Source organism: Pseudophryne corroboree, chromosome 1 (assembly GCF_028390025.1).
Source record: "Pseudophryne corroboree isolate aPseCor3 chromosome 1, aPseCor3.hap2, whole genome shotgun sequence".
Lineage (NCBI taxonomy): Eukaryota > Metazoa > Chordata > Amphibia > Anura > Myobatrachidae > Pseudophryne > Pseudophryne corroboree.
In genome coordinates, this window is record NC_086444.1 from 559,680,984 (window position 1) to 559,703,637 (window position 22,654).

Consider the following 22,654-nt stretch of genomic DNA (forward strand, 5'->3'; position numbering starts at 1 on the left):
GTGCTGTTCATTATTATAACCATGTACTGTATGAAACAAGTGCCGAATCCATCTCTGTGCCATGTCCGAGCAAATGCGTGTGTTTCCATATATTGCTGTGCTCGCTGCGCATATTTGCAAGTATAGCGACTTATATGTGTGCAGTTTATATGGTCTCTCTATGTAATATTTTTGACTTTGACAGTCCACCCTTTGGCAGTCACCAATAACTGCCACTTCCTAAAACATTTCAAAAAGAGAAAAATATATGTCAGGGGTTAATACATTTCAATGGTTGGGTAAGGGAGGAGAGAGGAGAAGGTGTGAAGAGGGTATGACCTAGTGAGATAGCAGAAGCATGTGTGTATGAATCCATGTTTGGGGGGTCATGTATCATCGTGCCGTACGTGTTGTACATCAAGCTTCGAGGTATTGCGAAGTATACATTTGAATTCCTTCTTATCCCGTACTAAGGGTCTGTGGATGGGCTGTCAAACTTTACCGAGCTCATTTCGGCTGTGGTTGTAACAAAATGGGGGAGCACATTTTAGTTGATGATACATGAATGGGGGAGGTATGTGGTTGCTGATATCTGTGCCTGTATTCCCTATCGTCTATGTGTGTCATTACCTGAGGGTTGTAGAGATGAAGATAAAGAACACTTATGGAAAATGCAATGATATTCTATGTCAGGGAAATGTACATCTGTCGTCGAAGTTGTTTTCGGTATCTGTTGAGAGTCGTCTTCTTTGCGCTGTATTGCTCCTTAGGCATGAGCAAATAGCTTTGTCTGAGCCATCAGATTTACAAAAATGTTGGGCTAGCGTGAGTTTAAAGATACTAGGGAAACTGGGGATCTATGGCAAAGTTCATCAAGTGTCCATATTTAAAGTTGTCAAATCTTCTTCTTTGGTCAATCCGTTGTCTGTATACATCTCGTCTCGTCAGCTTCCTCGTCCAAGGGGGTCTTTGTATCTTGGAGAAAAGCAGAAAAACAGGTGAAAGAAACGGACCGTATAATCGCATTTTCATCACATTCTGGTTTCTATCATTGGGTCATAAATCAAATCCAGGTTAATTACAGTTTCCTCACTCCTCAAGCTCATCACTTTTGTACTTTGTTTGCACCTCATTAAAGCCTGCCCGCATCTAAATATCAATCCAATCGATATAACGACACCTAAGATACATAGTAGAAACTTTCCAACATCCATTATGACTCCTTGAGCCCACTCTCCTAAACCGGAGAACCAATTTCGCGGGTTCAACCATGACACCCAACCAGTCAGCTCATTACCTACAGCAGCAAGGGTGAGATTGTGTTTTCGACGAAATTCCCACTTCAATTGGAGAATATCGTCCATCTTTTGGTCTATGACCTCTACCGGATCCTCGGTGCTATTTGTGATATACGTGCAACACTTTATGCCGTACTGTGTTGCCAATGTAACACAATATCCGCCTGTTACTGCTGTAAGATAATTAAGAACCATCCTATGCTGAACTAGTTCTGTTTTATAAGCTTGAAGTTCTCTTCCAGTGTATCTAAACGTGTCATCATACATTTCAGTGATATTATCTAACAAATTGGCGAGTGCGGAAATGTATCTATAATTCATCACTCCCCGAGCGGTACGAGTGAAATCTAACGCTACCAGAACCTGAATCCCGGTGGATTCATGGATAAGATCAGAGGCCGGATGCTCTAACCTTTCTGACAGTTGTCTTTTAACTCGGTGCTCGTAATGAGTGTGAGTATAAGGAGCTTGGGCACCACGGTGTATGTCCTTCATTTTGTCATGTGTAACAGTCATCACTTCAGGCAATACTTTTCCAATATAACACAATCCTTCAGAGTTTGGGGCAAGCCATTTGTACGCCTTTCTCCCGCATATGAAATATGCATCATCGGGGAGAACATAAGGGACGGAGAAGGACATGACCATGTTACAAACCTTCCAGGTGAAATCTCCTGACCCTAATTCTTCCAACTGCTTAATGCACGTATCGGTTTGTACGATATGTGCACAGTATCCTGGTGATACCTCTCCAACTCTAGTAATCCTATTCCCTAAGGTATATCGATACCGGAAAGATTTTCCTCTACTGGCTATGTGGCGTACGAGCTCTGTATCTGTAGGCATTCTATCTGCTCTGTGTGAAAAGGTCATGGTAAGGTTGCTCCATGACACTTCCCAATTTCCCGGTTTTCTGGGATTGGAGATGTTAAAACATAAGAGGGACCTATCCACATGGTATTGGTGGAGCTTCAAACTAGGAGGGCTGGAGATGTTAAACCTCCGGTCCACCGGTCTCCCACCACTTAGCTCAAGTACCTCCCCTAACGTTAAAGGAAATGGTACTAGCCCTGATTTGCTGTGTCCCTGAGGTACTTGAGAGCATACCCAACAATCGGTCTTATTTAACACATTACCCACTAAGGAGTGATAGTCACTCAATGGATGCCGGTCCATATGGATATTAAAACTGGATTGGCATTACTTTGTTACAGAGCCTACAGATACAACTTTCTTTTTGAACTAACATTCCTTCACAGTTGTTTACAAATAACATGGTTGTTAGATCGTGCCCGGTACTCGCCTTTGCTTGGTGATTGGGTTGCTATTGGAAATTTACACCTCCGTCTCAGTCATCAGGACCTTTCTGGATCCTTTCTCGACCTCACTGGTACTCTCACCGAAACAGACTGCTCTGGTCAACATCATGGTTAGCGGGAAAATCCATGTCACAGTCTCTTGGGGCAAGTCCATCTTACAGGAGGAGAAAAGAAGAAATTTGTAAAGGGGGTATAAGAAAATCAGTTTGAGGGGGAGAGAACTCGTTACGATAATAAGTTCTCTCGTTTTGTTGTTCTTTTTGTTCTGCTGTCCTCTCAAAAGGTGCTGTCTCTTCAGTCTTCCGAATGAACCTTCTGGTGATGTAATCTTTCTTCCTAACTAGCGATCTTTCTGTGTGGAGCAAAATCTGGCATTACCATTGGTTAACACTTAGGGGTGACATACCATCTTTAAATCATGGAAACATGAGTGAGGAGAGAGAGAAAATAAAAAACAAAAGAGATAGAGAACAATTCATGTGCATATATACATTACATAACCCGACAATAACCACCAATAAGAGAAGAGAAACAAAGCATTTTTAAACGTTGTCAACATTAAGAAAACATTGTCAGACTATTAGGCTGTCGTATCTACGTGTCTAATGGTTTCCTTGAGCAGTCCCTCCCCACCAGCACTTGCATTATTCCACTGTCTGTATCTGGCCAGAATACATTGTGGTGGATAGGTCATGCTGGGGTTTGGTAGACTTCTGCAAGGACCAAGCGAATATGCAATGTTTGAATTCTTACCAATAATCGTCAGAGATGGGGATAGAGAGAGAAAGAAAAAACATTTTTCACAAATACATTTACAACGTTTAACCTGGTCATTCCTGTGTCTTCAGTGAATGACCTCCCAATTTATTAACCGTTACCTCAGGCTTGCCTCCATTCCTAATAATCACCTTTCCTGCCTATGTGATCCTTGATTATAATGGTGTGTCATAACTTTTGAAGTTCCTCCATGTGCCAATGGCCTGGGGTTTTGGTTGATTTGATGCCTCCTCAAACGCTTGGATGCTCATCACCATCAACCGCTTTCCCTGTACCTACCTGATTCCTTGGATACCATGATTATGTCGTTGTCTAGGGAGTTGATATGCCTTCTGTGAATCTTTGATCATACAGTTAGATCTTTCCTAGGATCTGGGTAATCAGACATGATTGATCTCAATTCTGTCCGGGACCAGGGATGGCGCATTGCACTGTCCTTGACGGGAATGGTTCCCTGATCATCAGTCTTCCCATTGGGGACTGTGATCACCCTGACAGGACTAAACTCAATCACATCACCTTGTTTTGGTCTTACAATATGGGGTACATTTGTTTGTGCGTGATATAAAACATTGTACGTACCTGTGGACACGACCTCACCTGACCCTCCGTTAGGGGGTTTGATTATTGCCTTTACCAATTTGGTCGTGTCCACCTGGATGTCTTGTAGGATGGCTTCTGGAAGAGGCGCCGACATCGTTCTGGGCTCACTTTCTTGTTTGTATTCCTGAGGGAGGTTTGACATGGGGTGCAGCTTGCACAGGTTAATAGTTGTACATTCAACAGTATTACAATAATCATTGTTACATTTATTACACTTATTCTTATAATCTATATTACAGTTGCTAAGAGCGTTTTTATTGTTCCACCTTTGTGCTTTTCTCTCCGCAATCAACTCCTCTCCTGCTGCCATATCTCTCCTCTCAAGATAAGAGTCAGAAAAGTCAATAGACTCTTTTTGTAATTCACTTTCCTGTTGCCATAACTGTAAATATTCATAATGTTTATTTTGTCTCTTCGTTGGTTCAACGAGACTTATCCTCCTCCTTAAATTTTGTAACACTACTGGACTGAAGCTACCTATTCTTGGGAATTTGTCCCTGTCTTGTACAGTCACTCTCTCCCATTCATCACATAAAACTTCAGCGTGATTTCCATATTTCTTACACATCACATATCGTGCCGACCCGATGGATCGGTTCTCTGAATCAACCCGAACCGAGGTTGATCGCCCCCTACCTGAACAAATGGCCCCCATAATCTGCAGGCGTTGCCTATTCCTCCTTGAATATCAAGGCTTTCAGCGAACCCTTACAAACAAACCAAGATGTCCTTGGGCAGGCCGGCGGTGGTGGTTTATCAAGTACCCCACTTACTTCTCGCCCACGTTGGCCTGTGCTGCAATCACTGTAGCCAGAGCTGCTGGACCCAACCTAGGGCCCCTGTGAACCTTTAGTTTACTGGAACATATGAGGGTTACCCGCAGGACACTTACTCTTTCCAGTAAAGTTGGGGTTGTTAGATAGTTCCTGAGTGACCAGCGAACTTCCCTTCCAAAAATAAAAAAATACACAAATCACGTCAGAATGTACAGATAGCGTTTGTGACCACTTTACTCTAATGGTATTAGGTCAGATTACTAACTACTGCACACAATAACGTGCGGTCCAATCGTTCAGTATACGAGCACTACTTGTCATGTACTGAAAGATCAATGGAATCTATGTTTCCGGCTGCGATTCCTTCAGCCAGAGCTTGTATGGCCTATATGGGTTCTGCACCAACACCCCAGGCGTTGTGCCACTGGACTTTTATAGCGGACCTTTTACCTTACGACCTCCTGGTCTTGCTACCTTATGACCTCCTGGTCTTGTTACCTTATGGTCCGCTATACTCTAATGCTCAAATATTATTTAACCAGGGATGCCTCCCTGGCCACCGTATATGTCACTTACACGTATGTCCCTTGACGAGTACCCGGCTTTCCTTTTGGTTCCACCTTAAAGTTATATAAACTTTTGTATACAAAACACACTCACTCAACACATGTACACTTTTGTTTCTATATCTATTTCTGCGCAGAAATTTGTCTTTAGCCCAACAGTGTTACCAATTAGGAGCAGGATCTGTTAAACTAAATTTCAGATTTTCTAAAAATAGATTTGCGTTATTTACCGCTTCGCGTTATCTACCGCTGTGCGTTACTTATCGCCTTTGCGTTACTTCACTTTATCACAACTTGAGCTACGTGGGCGTAACCGGACGCTACGTTGCGTAATGAACGCTGCGTGCGTCTGCCTTTTGGATTGCGTACGCTAGTCTTTGTTAGCGACACGTGTACGCAATGCAAAGGATCCACCGTAACACAATATATACTTTTATCAATGTAAATGATCCCTGATCATCTACCGCAATCCACACTGACTGCCTTATCTCCTAGACAAATCGTGTGTTGTTCTATACTTTAACTATTACCTCTACTATTAAATAACAGCAAATCTCTTTTTAGCACTTTCTATCAACTATAAAATTGGCAAACAGGAATAGTGATATGTGAAACTTACACAGATGAAAATGCAATTCTAAATTTAATCTAATAACATACATTGATGTAAGCACACGCATATGAAATTACATATAAGTACCAATCACTATTACTTATGATTGACTATGATATAGATTAAATAAATGCATTAAAAAAAAAACTCATTAAATGATGATTTCTTTTTGACAGTGGATGGCTGATTGTTTCCTGAGTCAACTGAAAACCAGCCGCTCAGAAAAAAAAAATTTTTTTTTTTTTGACCTTCCCAAAATGGCCGCTGCTCCTCCCCCTTCCACCTCCATGAGGGTCACACAAAATGGTGGACAGACCATGCGGCCTCTTTTCACAAAGAAAGTCATCATTCAAAACTCCTAAAGTTATTCTAGGCCTGAGTGTGTAGTTGGCACCAAATTGAAATAAAAACCAGATTTTCAAAGACAATAGCGTACTGTTCTTACCTCCGGTTACCGGGTTCCTTCAGCACTCTTTATCTAAGCGAAGCAGACGCTTATCCCGTCAGCACTGTGAGACAACCTCCCACCCTTTGCTGGAGGGATAATGTCTGCTGATCTACCTAGTGCAGATATGAGAAGTATAGGACGAGCCCGCAATTGACAATGCTAAATTCCTTGTCGTATAAACAACCCTTTATGAAGCTAAGAACACTGTACGCTGTTTGCTCAAGAAGTACCGTAATGGTACGCTATTGGCGTAGCGATCGCTCAGCCGTAGGCGAGACGCTCAAGCGTCACGTTCGCTCACGGCCCAGTGATCACAGGACACGTTATTGGCTATGTCTAGGGGAATGATTCGCTATGGCGTAGCATACGCTCGAGACCACGAGGAGGTCACCAGCGGCGCAGACGCTCACAACGCTATACCTTTATGTTAAAACCTTATACCAATGAAATACACTGAATACCTTAATGTGAGTACAGGGTGTGAATGCAACCTTGTGTAACCTGACTAACTACAAAGCTGCTTGAGCGTCACCGACGCTCAAGTGAACACTTAACACTATAGAAAATACACAGATACTGGTTTAGGTTCCAAAGCCTATTAACTGTATTATATCTAATATACTTGTAAAAGGGGATAACAGTACAAATGATACACTACAATATAACAGAGACTACCTAACCAGATAACTACACAAGAAATACAATACAATACAATTACTATTTATGGGAAAATGGAAGGGGAAGAGAAGAAGAGAGAGATAGAGAGAAATGGCTCATGATAACATTAAATAAGAGACAACATGGTTGCAGATAAAACTACACATGTGAGAGACAATCGCTGCGCAGTTAGTCAATGCTGAATACAGCATGGGATGGAAGCTAGACTCCATTTTGAGAAACCTCCACTTGATTCCAAAGACCACACCACATGGCTGAAAGGGGGAGGGGAAGACATCCAGCAGCAGCCATTTTAGATTTGCAGGTCCAAACACATGGCACTCTATACTAAACCACAATCACATAGCAGAAAACACAAGACTCCATTTTCTTCCAAAATGTCCAAGCCTCAAAACAATGCATATGTTCTGATTTTACAATTCCAAACCATCTAAAACACCTTTCACAATGTAATCCAACTTCCTAGAACCATCTCATAATTTCACATCCCAAACAACTTCAGTATCTCAATAACCAGAGCATATTCATCACAAGACCAGATCACAATGTAATTAACACAAACGTAACTGCATGGTGGTATTTATGATTAACAGGATATATATTATAACTAACCAGCACAATCTATTTTAAATCTCCATTGGCAAACAAATACCACAAATATTATGCTACAGATTGTATACTGTTCCAATTTATCACAGACTTCACAGAGTATCCACAAACACCCAACAATCACACAACCAAGTTACAATATCCTATTTAAACTAGAAAGCAATCTGTCTGTTTCCTTATCTAGCCATGTGAAGTTCAATACTTAGCCTTTAGTTTGGAAGATGTCCTGGGGATTCAGCCGCCATGCTGCTTGGTGCCAGGTAGCTGTGTGTGTGTCTGTGAGTGTAGCTACATTACATCTGTTCTCTGAGGCCACACCTGACCACTACCTTCCTGTTTGACCAGTACCTGGGGGAGGGGTCTTTCTTTCTCCTTTGTATTGAGTCACCATTCTCTTTGTATATGCTAATCAGGTTCAGCCCTGAAAACTTAGTAAAAGGTTGTCTTGAGCATCATATTGTTCTAACAATATGATCTTAGCTTTTATACATATAATCATATCTATCCGCTGCAATGTCCCACAACAACACAACAGGCCTCAAACTAACCCACACCTGATTCTGCTTGCTTCAATACCAAACATGATGTGTTTATCTGGTTCGGTTCGAATGATACACATCCATGACATTAATTCATTAGCCAATTCTAAATCTCCATGATGTCTGGTGCTGTTCATTATTATAACCATGTACTGTATGAAACAAGTGCCGAATCCATCTCTGTGCCATGTCCGAGCAAATGCGTGTGTTTCCATATATTGCTGTGCTCGCTGCGCATATTTGCAAGTATAGCGACTTATATGTGTGCAGTTTATATGGTCTCTCTATGTAATATTTTTGACTTTGACAGTGTGGAAACGGATAAATAGACTTAAATCTTAGTCAGATATTCTAAATAAGAAACTCATTGAAGATCTGTCGTTTATTAAATTCGACGGATTAGATGTAAGAGTCTCCTTAGTCTCTGTAAATTTGAGACATTGACCTACTGGTCATTTATTGTTTTTAGTCTGTGTTGGAGTTATACATACAGACAACACAATAAGCAAAGGGCAGACCTGCACATGTGTAATATATATATCTATATATTTATGTCGAAATACACTACAGTTTCCATGGCTAACTTATGTGAAACCTGAACCAAAATTCCCACCAACACCCCTGCGCCTCCTTGTGGAGTAGAGGTGTATGGCCGGAATGTTCTGGAATTATAAACTGGAAGAAACAGGAATGATTAAAATGGCCCCCATGCCATGCTTACACTGAAATTCACAGGACAGGTTACAATACCTGCTGCAGTGTTAATATAGGCTTAATAGCCTATTATACAGGTAATATAGGCTTAATAGCCTATTATACAGTGATAATCACAGGTCTAGTATACAGTAAAATACATGCAGTTTACAATACATGCCTTCAGCTAGCCTTCCAGTTAATATAAACACTGCCTGCAGTGAATTTTGTATTAACATTATATGGCAGCCTTAACAGAAAAACAGGAAACATGTTAAAAATGGCTGCCATGCTTACAGTTAGAAACATAGTTTAGGTTATGACACTGATAGCCTATAACTAACTGCCTGTTTAAAAAGCTGAACAGCCTATGACTTCTTAACCCATGCAGCCTTGCTATATGGTGCTGCTGCTATGGGCATTTACTCCCCCTCACCCCCCCTGCAGCTGCGCTGCTTGTGAGGTAGCTTCTCCCCCCTATACCTGCAGCGGACGGGAGCGGGTGCAGGGAGCCAAGCGGAAGCAGGGGAGCGCTGTGTATAGCGCCGGGGAGCTGCGGTCCGGAAGAGCGGGCGGCGTGTCTGAGTGACGTGCGGCCGCTCCGAGCAGTGTCTCTCGTACAGCAGTGGCCGGGTAATCAGCGGCGGGCTGCGGTGGCCGGGTAATCAGCGCCGGAAGAGCGGCCGGTGTCTCTGAGTGACGTGCGGCCGCTCCGAGCTGTGTCCCCCTAGATAGCGGCAGTGTAGAGCGGCTGGCTCGGGCGGCCTCGTACAGCGGTGGCTGGATAATCAGCGGCGGCACCTGTAAGCAGCGGCGGGTGTATGTAATCAGCGGCGGGCCATCGGTAAAGGAGCACTTTCCCCACACAGCAGGGCGGCAGCGTGAGCTGACCGCCCTGACACCCCACCATACCTTGCTCGTCGTGCCGCATGTAGTGAGGGCTATGACGGGGCTTCTTCAGTAAGCTCCGTCCAGCCTTTCCAGCAGGTGTGAGTTGCGTGTGGCTGTGAGGGTGCTCTTTGTGAGGACCGACACGCCATGCGCTGCCTCCGTGCAGCGGCACTATCCCGGACCCATGTTTTTACAGAAACTGGGAAGGGATGTGATAAGTGCAAAAATTAAAAATGAAAAAGTCAAAATGAAAAATTAATAAAATCTTCCACCAAGTGTGGGAATCCCACAAGCCGATGTTAGTGCTTTGAGCACAGAAAAAACACTGGGTTCGTACACTGAGGTACTCTGGGATATGGAGGGGTGGAGAGTTCTAAATTTAAATATTCAGTGCCTTTGTTTCTGCTACGCCGTCCATATCCCAAGAGTACTCCAGTGACCCCTAGTGGATGAAAAAGAAATCCTCTTCTTTTGTTAAGCTAAAGCTAAGAAATAGGCTGCCTAAGGCAGCCCCCTGTTAAGTGACCTGCTACTGCAGGCACCAACTACAAACTGAGCTCACTGGTATGGAGGCGGGGTTATAGAGGAGGCGGCGCTGTGCATCTTGGGAACAGTCTAAAGCTTTGAGCCTGTTGGTGCCTCGGATCAAGATCCTACTCTACACCCCGATGTTATTCCTTGTGGAGCCCAGTGTACCCCACAGCAGAAAGATGTATGTTCTTTAGGTAGAGTCTGTGAGGGTCTAATTCTTTTGTCACGTATACAGTTTAAACGTCTGTTTGAAGAAGTATCTACAATATGCTACAGGTATGTAGTGGGCGGGATGGTCACAATATCTATGGCAGGATCCCAACAAGTCAAAATGCAGACAGCTTCAAACATTAAGTATTAGGGTTAGGCTGCAGGAGGAGAGGGTAGGGGTTAGGCTGCTGGGTGTTAGGGTTAGGCTGCGAAGAGGACGGTAAGATGTTAGCACTTGGGGGGAGTTAGGGTTAGACTGGGGCAGGTTAAGGTTGGGGTCAGTGTTAGCCTTAGAATACTTGAATAAAACTGACAAAATTTTCAGTTGGGATCCCGCTGCTGGGATTCGGACCATCAGGATGCCATACCCAACTCATGCTACAGTATACATGTACACTATAGTAACCCTAATATGTATGGCTTACTTCCATTGTATTTTTCTGTTATTGTTCAGTACAATAAAATAGGATTTTAATACCTACCGGTAAATCCTTTTCTCTTAGTCCGTAGAGGATGCTGGGGGGAAGAACCATGGGGTATAGACGGGATCCGCAGTAGACATGGGCACTTTAAGACTTTAAAAGGGGTGTGAACTGGCTCCTCCCTCTATGCCCCTCCTCCAGACCTCAGTTATAGGGACTGTGCCCAGGGAGACGGACATTTCGAGGAAAGAATTTATTGTTAAAAAACGGTGAGCATTTTACCAGCTCACGCCTCCAGTATGCCGTAGAACGTGGCATTCAATAGAACACCAGCTGACGGCATGAAGAATATGCAGCAATACTCTGACATAAAATGTAACACAACCTATGTGTGTAACACCACCAGTAACAGCATAACGCATGCTATGGCCTGAGCAACGTCAGCAACAGGCTGACTTAAACACAACCACACCATGTGTGTAAACATAGTCAATGACTGCAGATACAGTACGCACTGGGACGGGCGCCCAGCATCCTCTATGGACTAAGAGAAAAGGATTTACTGGTAGGTATTAAAATCCTATCTTCTCATACGTCCTAGAGGATGCTGGGGATACTTCAAGAACCATAGGGTTTATACCAAAGCTCTAGAACGGGCGGGAGAGTGCGGATGACTCTGCAGCACCGATTGACCAAACAAGAGGTCCTCCTCAGTCAGGGTATCAAACTTGTAAACTTCGCAAAGGTGTTGATCCCGACCAAATAGCAGCTCGGCAAAGCTGTAATGCCGAGACCCCTCGGCAGCCGCCCAGGATGAGCCCACCTTTCTGGTAGAATGGGCCTTTACCGATTTCGGTAACGGCAATCCCGCCGTAGAATGAGCCTGCTGAATCGTATTACAGATCCAGCGTGCCATAGTCTGCTTGGAAGCAGGAACCCCAATCTTGTTGGGAGCCCACAGGACAAACAGAGCCTCTGTTTTCCTAACCTGCGCCGTTCTGGCGACATAGGATTTTCAAAGCTCTGACCACATCGAGAGACTTCGATTCCGACAAGGCGTCAGTAGCCACTGACACCACAATAGGCTGGTTTACGTGAAACGATAAACCACTTTTGGCAGAAAATTGCTGACGAGTTCTCAACTCCGCTCAATCTGCATGGAAGATTAAATAGGGCTTTTGTGAGACAAAGCCGCCAATGGAGACACCCGCCTAGCGGATGCCAAGGTCAACAGCATGACTTTCCAAGTAAGGAATTTCAACTCAACCTTATGTAAAGGTTCAAACCAATGAGATTGCAGGAACTGCAACACCACATTAAGATCCCCTGGTGCCACTGGGGGCACAAAGGAAGGTTGGATGTGCAGCACGCCCTTCACGAAGGTCTTTCTGAAAGAAAATAGATAAGGCCGAAATTTGTCAATTAATGGAGCCTAACTTTAGGCCCGCATCCACACCTGCTTGCAAAAAATGGAGCAAACGCCCCAGCTGAAATTTTTTTCGTAGGAGTCTTCTTGGATTCACACCAAGACACATATTTTCTCCAAATACGGTGGTAAAGCTTCGCCGTTACTTCTTTTCTAGCCTGAAGCAGTGTGGGAATTGGGAATGACTTCACTGGGAATACCCTTTCTGGCTAGGATCTGGCGTTCAACCGCCATGCCGTCAAACGCAGCCGCGGTAAGTCTTGATACACGCACGATCCTTGCTGTAACAGGTCCTCTCGTAGAGGAAGAGGCCAGGGATCTTCTATGAGTAATTCTTGAAGATCTGGATACCAAGCCCTCCTTGGCCCGTCCGGAACAATGAGGATCGCCTGAACTTTTGTTCTTCTTATGATCTTTATCCCTTCAGAGTGGAAATGTAGGGAACACATAGACCGACTGAAACACCCACGATGTCACGAGGGCGTCCACCGCTATTGCTTGAGGGTCCCTCGACCTGGAACCATATCTCTGAAGTTTCTTGTTGAGGCGAGACGCCATCATGTCTATTTGAGGAATTCCCCAAAGACTTGTCACTTTTGTGAAAACCTCTTGATGAAGACCCCACTCTCCTGGATGGAGATCGTGTCTGCTGAGGAAGTCTGTTTCTCAGTTGTCTACACCCGAAATGAAGACCGCTAATAGAGCGTTCACACGCCTTTCCGCCCAGCGGAAAACTCTTGTGGCTTCTGCCATTGCAGCTTTGCTCTTCGTTCCACCCTAGCGGTTTACTTACGCCACTGCTGTTAAATTGTCAGACTGAATTAAGACGGGCAGATCGCGAAGAAGATGCCCCGCTTGCAGAAGGCCGTTGTAAATAGCCCTTAATTCCAGAATGCTTATTGCAGACAAGCTTTCTGGCTTGACCTTTTTCCCTGGAAATTCTTCCCCTTGAAAGAGTGCTCCCCAGCCTCGGAGACTTGTATCCATGGACACCAGGATCTAATCCTGGATCCCGAACCTTCGTCTCTCTAGGAGGTGAGAACTGTGTAGCCACCACAGGAGAGATATTCTGGTCCTGGAAAATAGGATTATTTTCCGATGCATGTGCAGGTGAGACCCGGACCACATGTCCAACTGGTCCTCTGGCATTTAACCTGCTCACCGAATGGCCTCGTAGGCCACAACCATCTTCTTCATCAACGGAACGTATGGATGGATTTACACTGTTGCAAATCTGATCCGACTCTGGATCCTCAGATCTCTTTCCACTGGAAAAAACAAACTCTCAACAGTTCTGTATCTAACCTTATTCCCAATTCCGACATCCGCGTCGTTGGGATCAACAGTGATTCTGGCAAGTTCAGGAGCCAACCACTGTGTTGAAGAACTGTCAGAGAGAAAACAACGATTTGCACCACTTGTTTCTTGACCTCGCAGTAGTCAGGAGAGCGTCCCAGTATAGAATAATAATGGCTTTTACTATTGAAGGAAAACCATCATACCATCATACTGCCATCACTCCGGTGAATTGGCAATGACAATCCTGACTAGCAAACCCAGGTAATCCTAATGCGGAAGAAACCGTACTTAGACCCTCTTTCTCCTTTTAGAGATTGGAGATCCTTGCCCTGAGAGATTCCATCTTGTAGTTCAACTTCTTAAGTAGAAATTTTTGGGATTGTTCTGACCGAGCCGTCCGGGCTCAGAAGCACGAAAAAGCTTGAACAGCAGCTTTTTTTTTGTTGTTGACCGGGACAGCAGGACAATGTCCTGATCCTGACCCAACTCTTGTATGGCCTCGCATACTACCTCCCCGTCCAGAGGAGAATCGGTAAGATCTATTTGAAAAATCAGTGAGGGGAATCGTCTGGAAACTCCAGTATGTTCCCCTTGGGACTCTATTCTTAACTCACTGGTCCATGTCCATTCCAGGACTGACTGAAGAGTATTAGACGTGGTCCCACCAGTGTGGGCTCCCGCAAGATAGACCCAGCGACATGCGGTGGATGTGGTAGAAACAGAGGATTTCTGCTTCTACGAACTTGAAAAGGCTGCTGACCTCTTACCTTTTCACCTTCTTCTACCTGCAAAGAAGGGGAAAAAACCGTATCCATCCGGTCAAAATGACTGCATCCTACAAAAATGCGTCACCAACCGTTGTGAGGGAACATAGGGGGTCATTCCGAGTTGTTCACTCGTTATTTTTTTTCGCTACAGAGCGATTAGTCGCAAACTGCGCATGCGCAATATACGCAGTGCGCCTGCGCCAAGTAAATTAGCTCAAAAGTTTGGTATTATACTCACGGCGTAACAAAGTTTTTTCATCGTTCTGCTGATCGGAGTGTGATTGACAGGAAGTGGGTGTTTCTGGGCGGAAACTGGCCGTTTTCTGGGAGTGTGCGGAAAAACGCAGGCGTTTCAGGGAAAAACGCAGGAGTGGCTGGAGAAACGGGGGAGTGTCTGGCCGAACGCTGGGTGTGTTTATGACGTCAAACCAGGAACGAAACTGACTGAACTGATCGCAGTGTAGGAGTAACTCTGGAGCTACTCAGAAACTGCTAAGAAATTTCTATTCGCAATTCTGCTAATCTTTCGTTCGCAATTCTGCTATGCTAAGATACACTCCCAGAGGGTGGCGGCTTAGCGTGTGCAATGCTGCTAAATGCAGCTAGCGAGCGAACAACTCGGAATGAGGGCCATAGCTCAAGAAGGTAGACTTACCAGTGGTATCTGCCGAGATCAACTTAACAAAGCCATCCCCAAACCAGGTTTCACCTTCATAGGGAAGATACTCCAGTACTTCTCGGAGTCAGCCTCAGCATTCCATTGGTGAATCCACAACGTCTTCCTAGTCGAGACCGCCATGGAAGTGGCCCGCGAACCCAAGAGTCCTACATCCCTTGTAGTCGCACGGCAGTATGCTGCAATGATATAGACATGACTCAACTTCAGGAGTACCCTGAATTCAACTACTCCCCCATGTGCATGTAATGCTAGTATAATCAACGTACATGCAGACACATAATTAGAGTATCACATATCTTCCTGCATACGATCCTTTGTGACAGAGTCCCTTGCAGAACAGGGGTGACTCTCACTTTCTTATATCCATGAGAAGGAATAACTTTACCTCAGCATTCATCATAAATATTTTTATATATATATATATATATATATATATATATAAATAAATATACCTTCAAATGCATCTATACACACCTATATCATTATCTATATATATATATCTAATACGTATACATATATCCTTCTGTCAGGAACAGCAGGGTCCCTAGTGACGTTAATACATTCCAATGTGTATGAACAGGTACTGAATGCCGATTTTGTGGATCTGATCAGGAAAATAAGATTTTACTCACCGGTAAATCTATTTCTCGTAGTCCGTAGTGGATGCTGGGAACTCCGTAAGGACCATGGGGAATAGCGGCTCCGCAGGAGACTGGGCACAACTAAAAGAAAGCTTTTAGACTACCTGGTGTGCACTGGCTCCTCCCACTATGACCCTCCTCCAAGCCTCAGTTAGGATACTGTGCCCGGAAGAGCTGACACAATAAGGAAGGATTTTGAATCCCGGGTAAGACTCATACCAGCCACACCAATCACACCGTATAACTTGTGATACTATACCCAGTTAACAGTATGAAATATAACGGAGCCTCTCAACAGATGGCACAACAATAACCCTTCGTTAGGCAATAACTACATACAAGTATTGCAGACAATCCGCACTTGGGATGGGCGCCCAGCATCCACTACGGACTACGAGAAATAGATTTACCGGTGAGTAAAATCTTATTTTCTCTGACGTCCTAGTGGATGCTGGGAACTCCGTAAGGACCATGGGGATTATACCAAAGCTCCCAAACGGGCGGGAGAGTGCGGATGACTCTGCAGCACCGAATGAGAGAACTCAAGGTCCTCCTCAGCCAGGGTATCAAATTTGTAGAATTTTGCAAACGTGTTTGCCCCTGACCAAGTTGCAGCTCTGCAAAGTTGTAAAGCCGAGACCCCTCGGGCAGCCGCACAAGATGAGCCCACTTTCCTCGTGGAATGGGCTTTTACTGATTTAGGATGCGGCAATCCAGCCGCAGAATGCTCCAGCTGAATTGTGCTACAAATTCAGCGAGCAATAGTCTGCTTAGAAGCAGGAGCACCTATTTTGTTGGGTGCCTACAGGATAAAAAGCGAGTCAGTTTTCCTGACTCCAGCCGTCCTGGAAATATAAATTTTTAAGGCCCTGACTACGTCCAGTAACTTGGAATCTTCCAAGTCCCTAGTAGCCGCAGGCACTACAATAGGTTGGTACAAGTGAAAAGCTGATACCACCTTAGGGAGAAACTGGGGACGAGTCCTCAATTCTGCCCTATCCATATGGAAAATCAGATAAGGGCTTTTACATGACAAAGCCGCCAATTCTGACACACGCCTGGCCGAAGCCAAGGCCAATAACATGACCACTTTCCACGTGAGATATTTCAAATCCACAGTTTTAAGTGGCTCAAACCAATGTGATTTTAGGAAACTCAACAACACGTTGAGATCCCAAGGTGCCACAGGAGGCACAAAAGGGGGCTGAATATGAAGCACTCCCTTTACAAATGTCTGAACTCCAGGCAGTGAAGCCAGTTCTTTCTGGAAGAAAATCGACAGAGCCGAAATCTGGACCTTAATGGAACCCAAGTTTAGGCCCATAGTCACTCCTGACTCTAGGAAGTGCAGAAAACGACCCAGCTGAAATTCCTCTGTTGGGGCCTTCCTGGCCCACACCACGCAACATATTTTCGCCAAATACGGTGATAATGGTTTGCGGTTACTTCTTTCCTGGCTTTTATCAGCGTAGGAATGACTTCCTCCGGAATGCCCTTTTCCTTTAGGATCCGGAATTCAACCGCCATGCTGTCAAACGCAGCCGCGGTAAGTCTTGGAACAGACAGGGCCCCTGCTGTAGCAGATCCTGTCTGAGCGGTAGAGGCCATGGGTCCTCAGATATCATTTCTTGAAGTTCTGGGTACCAAGCTCTTCTTGGCCCATCCTGAACCACGAGTATCGTTCTTACTCCTCGTTTTCTTATTATTCTCAGTACCTTTGGTATGAGAGGCAGAGGAGGGAATACAAAAACCGACTGGTACACCCACGGTGTCACTAGAGCGTCCACAGCTATTGCCTGAGGGTCCCTTGACCTGGCGCAATATCTAGTTTTTTGTTTAGGCGGGACGCCATCATGTCCACCTGTGGCCTTTCCCAACGGTTTACCAACAGTTAGAAGACTTCTGGATGAAGTCCCCACTCTCCCGGGTGTAGGTCGTGTCTGCTGAGGAAGTCTGCTTCCCAGTTGTCCACTCCCGGAATGAACACTGCTGACAGTGCTAAGACGTGATTTTCCGCCCATCGGAGAATCCTTGTGGCTTCTGCCATCGCCATCCTGCTTCTTGTGCCGTCCTGTCGGTTTACATGGGCGACCGCCGTGATGTTGTCTGATCGGATCAGTACCGGCTGGTTTTGAAGCAGAGGCCCTGCCAGACTCAGGGCATTGTAAATGGCCCTCAGTTCCAGAACATTTATGTGTAGGGACGACTCCTGACTTGACCAAAGTCCTTGGAAATTTCTTCCCTGTGTGACTGCCCCCCAGCCTCGAAGGCTGGCATCCGTGGTTACCAGGATCCAGTCCTGTATGCCGAATCTGCGGCCCTCTTGAAGATGAGCACTCTGCAGCCACCACAGTAGAGATACCCTGGTCCTTGGAGACAGGGTTATCAGCCGATGCATCTGAAGATGCGATCCCGACCACTTGTCCAAGAGGTCCCACTGAAAGGTTCTTGCATGGAACCTGCCGAATGGAATTCTGCTTCGTAAGAAGCTATCATTTTTCCCAGGACTCGTGTGCAGTGATGCACCGATACCTGTTTTGGTTTCAGGAGGTCTCTGACTAGAGATGACAGCTCCTTGGCTTTCTCCTGCGGGAGAAATACTTTTTTCTGTTCTGTGTCCAGAACCATCCCCAGGAACAGTAGGCGTGTGGTAGGAACCAGCTGTGACTTTGGAATGTATAGAATCCATCCGTGCTGTTGTAGCACTTCCCGAGATAATGCTACTCCGACCAACAACTGCTCCTTGGACCTCGCCTTTATAAGGAGATCGTCCAAGTACGGGATAATTAAAAACTCCCTTTTTTCGAAGGAGTATCATCATTTCTGCCATTACCTTGGTAAAGACCCTCGGTGCCGTGGACAGTCCAAACGGCAGTGTTTGGAATTGGTAATGGCAATCCTGTACCACAAATCTGAGGTACTCCTGGTGAGGATGGTAAATGGGGACATGTAGGTAAGCCTCCTTGATGTCCAGGGATACCATGTAATCCCCCTCCTCCAGGCTTGCAATAACCGCCCTGAGCGATTCCATCTTGAACTTGAATTTTTTTATGTATGTGTTCAAGGATTTCAAATTTAAAATGGGTCTCACCGAACCGTCCAGTTTCGGTACCACAAACAGTGTGGAATAGTAACCCCGTCCTTGTTGAAGTAGGGGCACCTTGACTATCACCTGCTGGGAATACAGCTTGTGAATTGCCTCTAGCACAGCCTCCCTGCCTGAGGGAGTTGTCGGCAAGGCAGATTTGAGGAAACGGCGGTGGGGAGATGCCTCGAATTCCAGCTTGTACCCCTGAGATACTACTTGAAGGATCCAGGGATCCACCTGTGAGTGAGCCCACTGATCGCTGAAATTTTTGAGGCGGCCCCCCACCGTAACTGGCTACGCCTGTGGAGCCCCTGCGTCATGCGGTGGACTCAGAGGAAGCGGGGGAAGAATTTGGATTCTGGGAACTGGCTGACTGGTGCAGCTTTTTCCCTCTTCCCTCGTCTCTGTGCAGAAAGGAAGCGCCTTTGACCCGCTTGCTTTTCTGAAGCCGAAAGGACTGTACCTGATAATACAGTGCTTTCTTAGGCTGTGAGGAAACCTGAGGTAAAAAAATTTCTTCCCAGCTGTTGCTGTGGATACGAGGTCCCAGAGACCATCCCCAAACAATTCCTCACCCTTATAAGGCTCTATGTGCCTTTTAAAGTCAGCATCACCTGTCCAGTGTCGGGTCTCTAATACCCTCCTGACAGAATGGACATTGCATTAATTCTGGATGCCAGCCGGCAAAATATCCCTCTGTGCATCCCTCATATATAAGACGACGTCTTTAATATGCTCTTATGTTCGCAAAATAGTATCCCTGTTTGACAGGGTCACAGACCACGCTGCAGCAGCACTATCTGCAGGTCTCAGTCTAGTACCTGAGTGTGTAAATACAGACTTCAGGATAGCCTCCTGCTTTTTATCAGCAGGTACCTTCAAAGTGGCCGTATCCTAAGACGGCAGTGCCACCTTTTTTGACAAACGTGTGAGCGCCTTATCCACCCTAGGGGATATCTCCCAGCGTAACTTATCCTCTGGCGGGAAAGGGTACGCCATCAGTAACTTTTTAGAAATTACCAGTTTCTTATCGGGGGAACCCACGCTTTTTCACACTTCATGGACTCATTTGATGGGGGAACAAAACACTGCCTGCTTTTTCTCCCCACACATAAAACCCTTTTTTAGTGGTACTTGGGTTAATGTCAGAAATGTGTAACACATTTTTTATTGCCGGGATCATGTAACGGATGTTCCTAGTGGATTGTGTATATGTCTCAACCTCGTCGACACTGGAGTCAGACTCCGTGTCGACATCTGTGTCTGCCATCTGAGGGAGCGGGCGTTTTTGAGCCCCTGATGGCCTTTGAGACGCCTGGGCAGGTGCGGGCTGAGAAGCCGGCTGTCCCACAGCTGTTACGTCATCCAGCCTTTTATGTAAGGAGTTGACACTGTCGGTTTATACCTTCCACCTATCCATCCACTCTGGTGTCGGCCCCACAGGGGGCGACATCACATTTATCGGCATCTGCTCTGCCACCACATAAGCCTCCTCATCAAACGTGTCGACACAGCCGTACCGACACACCGCACACACACAGGGAATGCTCTGACTGAGGACAGGACCCCACACAGCCCTTTGGGGAGACAGAGAGAGAGTATGCCAGCACACACCAGAGCGCTATATAATTTAGGGATTAACACTATATTGAGTGAATTTTTCCCAATAGCTGCTTGTATATACAATATTGCGCCTAAATTTAGTGCCCCCCCTCTCTTTTTAACCCTTTGAGCCTGCAAACTACAGGGGAGAGCCTGGGAGCTGTCTTCCAGCTGCACTGTGAAGAGAAAATGGCGCCAGTGTGCTGAGGGAGATAGCTCCGCCCCTTTTTCGCGGACTTTTCTCCCGCTTTTTTATGGATTCTGGCAGGGGTATTTATCACATATATAGCCTCTGGGGCTATATATTGTGATATATTTGCCAGCCAAGGTGTTTTTATTGCTGCTCAGGGCGCCCCCCCCAGCGCCCTGCACCCTCAGTGACCGGAGTGTGAAGTGTGTATGAGGAGCAATGGCGCACAGCTGCAGTGCTGTGCGCTACCTTGGTGAAGACAGAAGTCTTCTGCCGCCGATTTTCCGGACCTCTTCTTGCTTCTGGCTCTGTAAGGGGGACGGCGGCGCGGCTCCGGGAACGAACACCAAGGCCAGTTCCATGCGGTCGATCCCTCTGGAGCTAATGGTGTCCAGTAGCCTAAGAAGCCCAAGCTAGCTGCAAGCAGGTAGGTTCGCTTCTTCTCCCCTTAGTCCCTCGCTGCAGTGAGTCTGTTGCCAGCAGGTCTCACTGTAAAATAAAAAACCTAAAATAAACTTTCTTTCTAGGAGCTCAGGAGAGCCCCTAGTGTGCATCCAGCTCGGCCGGGCACAGAAATCTAACTGAGGCTTGGAGGAGGGTCATAGTGGGAGGAGCCAGTGCACACCAGGTAGTCTAAAAGCTTTCTTTTAGTTGTGCCCAGTCTCCTGCGGAGCCGCTATTCCCCATGGTCCTTACGGAGTTCCCAGCATCCACTAGGACGTCAGAGAAACATTATGGTCGACATAAGAAACATTATTCGAGTCGATCTCAGGGAGTAGTAACATTTTTGCGATCCCGAGGGGTCTGAGAGAAATCAATTCTATGAACATGACTCCCTCCATAAATATTATCGCGTCTGTGATCGTGCCACAGACCAATGTAACTTTACTATACATACATATCCATATAGGTATAGCACTTTTTGATATCACATTATCATGTCAATATCCACCCAGTCAGATATTGTTGGTGCCAACAGGGTCACCCCCCACGTCTGTGTCTCCCATATAGTTTTCTCTCGGGGAAAAATATATCTCTACTGACATGTTGACATTGATTTACATGTACCAAGTACTATTAGGAGTCGACAGCGCCGACATAGTCATTCCCTCTGTGGCAGAGCACTCAGCCTCAGATATGCCGACACACGTGTACCAAACACCCACCGACATCACACTGGCTATAAGGGATAGACCCCAGTACATTCTGTCATGGAAACACATAAGGAGTTTACCAGCTCATTTACACCGCGCTCATGATATAGTGCTTTTATTTTTAACTTATATTGCACCAAACAACTATGCCTCCCCTCGTGTTTCACTCTGATCTATACAGCAGTGTTTTGGAAGGACCAGCGTCTCTGTGAGGAGAAAATGGCGCCGGTTAGAGCTGTGATGGCTAAGCAACGCCCCCTTAATGGCGCACTTCAGTCCTGCTTATTTTTATAGTTTTTTTTATATTGGTGGGGGTCTGTATTTAGTGCCCAGGCACTGTATACTCTGATGTCAGTTGCCATTGAGGTTTTTATGCTGCTCAGGGCGCCATCCCCTGCAGTGCCGTTTTGTATGTGGGAGCGTGGCGCGCAGCGCGGTACCTCAAAAGCAGTCACTGAAATCTTCTGCCGTCACTGAAGTCTTCTGATCTTCTTCTACTCACCCGGCTTCTGACTTCTGGCTCTGCAAGGGGGGTGACGGCGCGGCTCCGGGAACGAGCATCTAGGCGTACCTAGCGATCAGACCCTCTGGAGCTAATGGTGTCCAGTAGCCTAAGAAGCAGAGCCCTGAAACTCACAGAAGTCGGTCTGCTTCTCTCCCCTCACTCCCACGATGCAGGGAGCCTGTTGCCAGCAGGTCTCCCTGAAAATAATAAACCTAACAAAAAGTCTTTTTTCTGAGAAACTCTGGAGAGCTCCTCAGTGTGCATCCAGTCTCACTGGGCACAGAATCTAACTGGAGTCTGGAGAAGGGGCATAGAGGGAGGAGCCAGTTCACACCCCTTTTAAAGTCTTAA

General features: G+C 45.8%; 1 protein-coding gene across 3 annotated transcripts in view; it reads right to left on the bottom strand.

Moving 5' to 3' along the window:
* Nucleotides 1-22,654, bottom strand: part of FSD1L (fibronectin type III and SPRY domain containing 1 like) — a 240,097-nt gene that overhangs the window by 84,992 nt on the left and 132,451 nt on the right. The window lies entirely within an intron of this gene.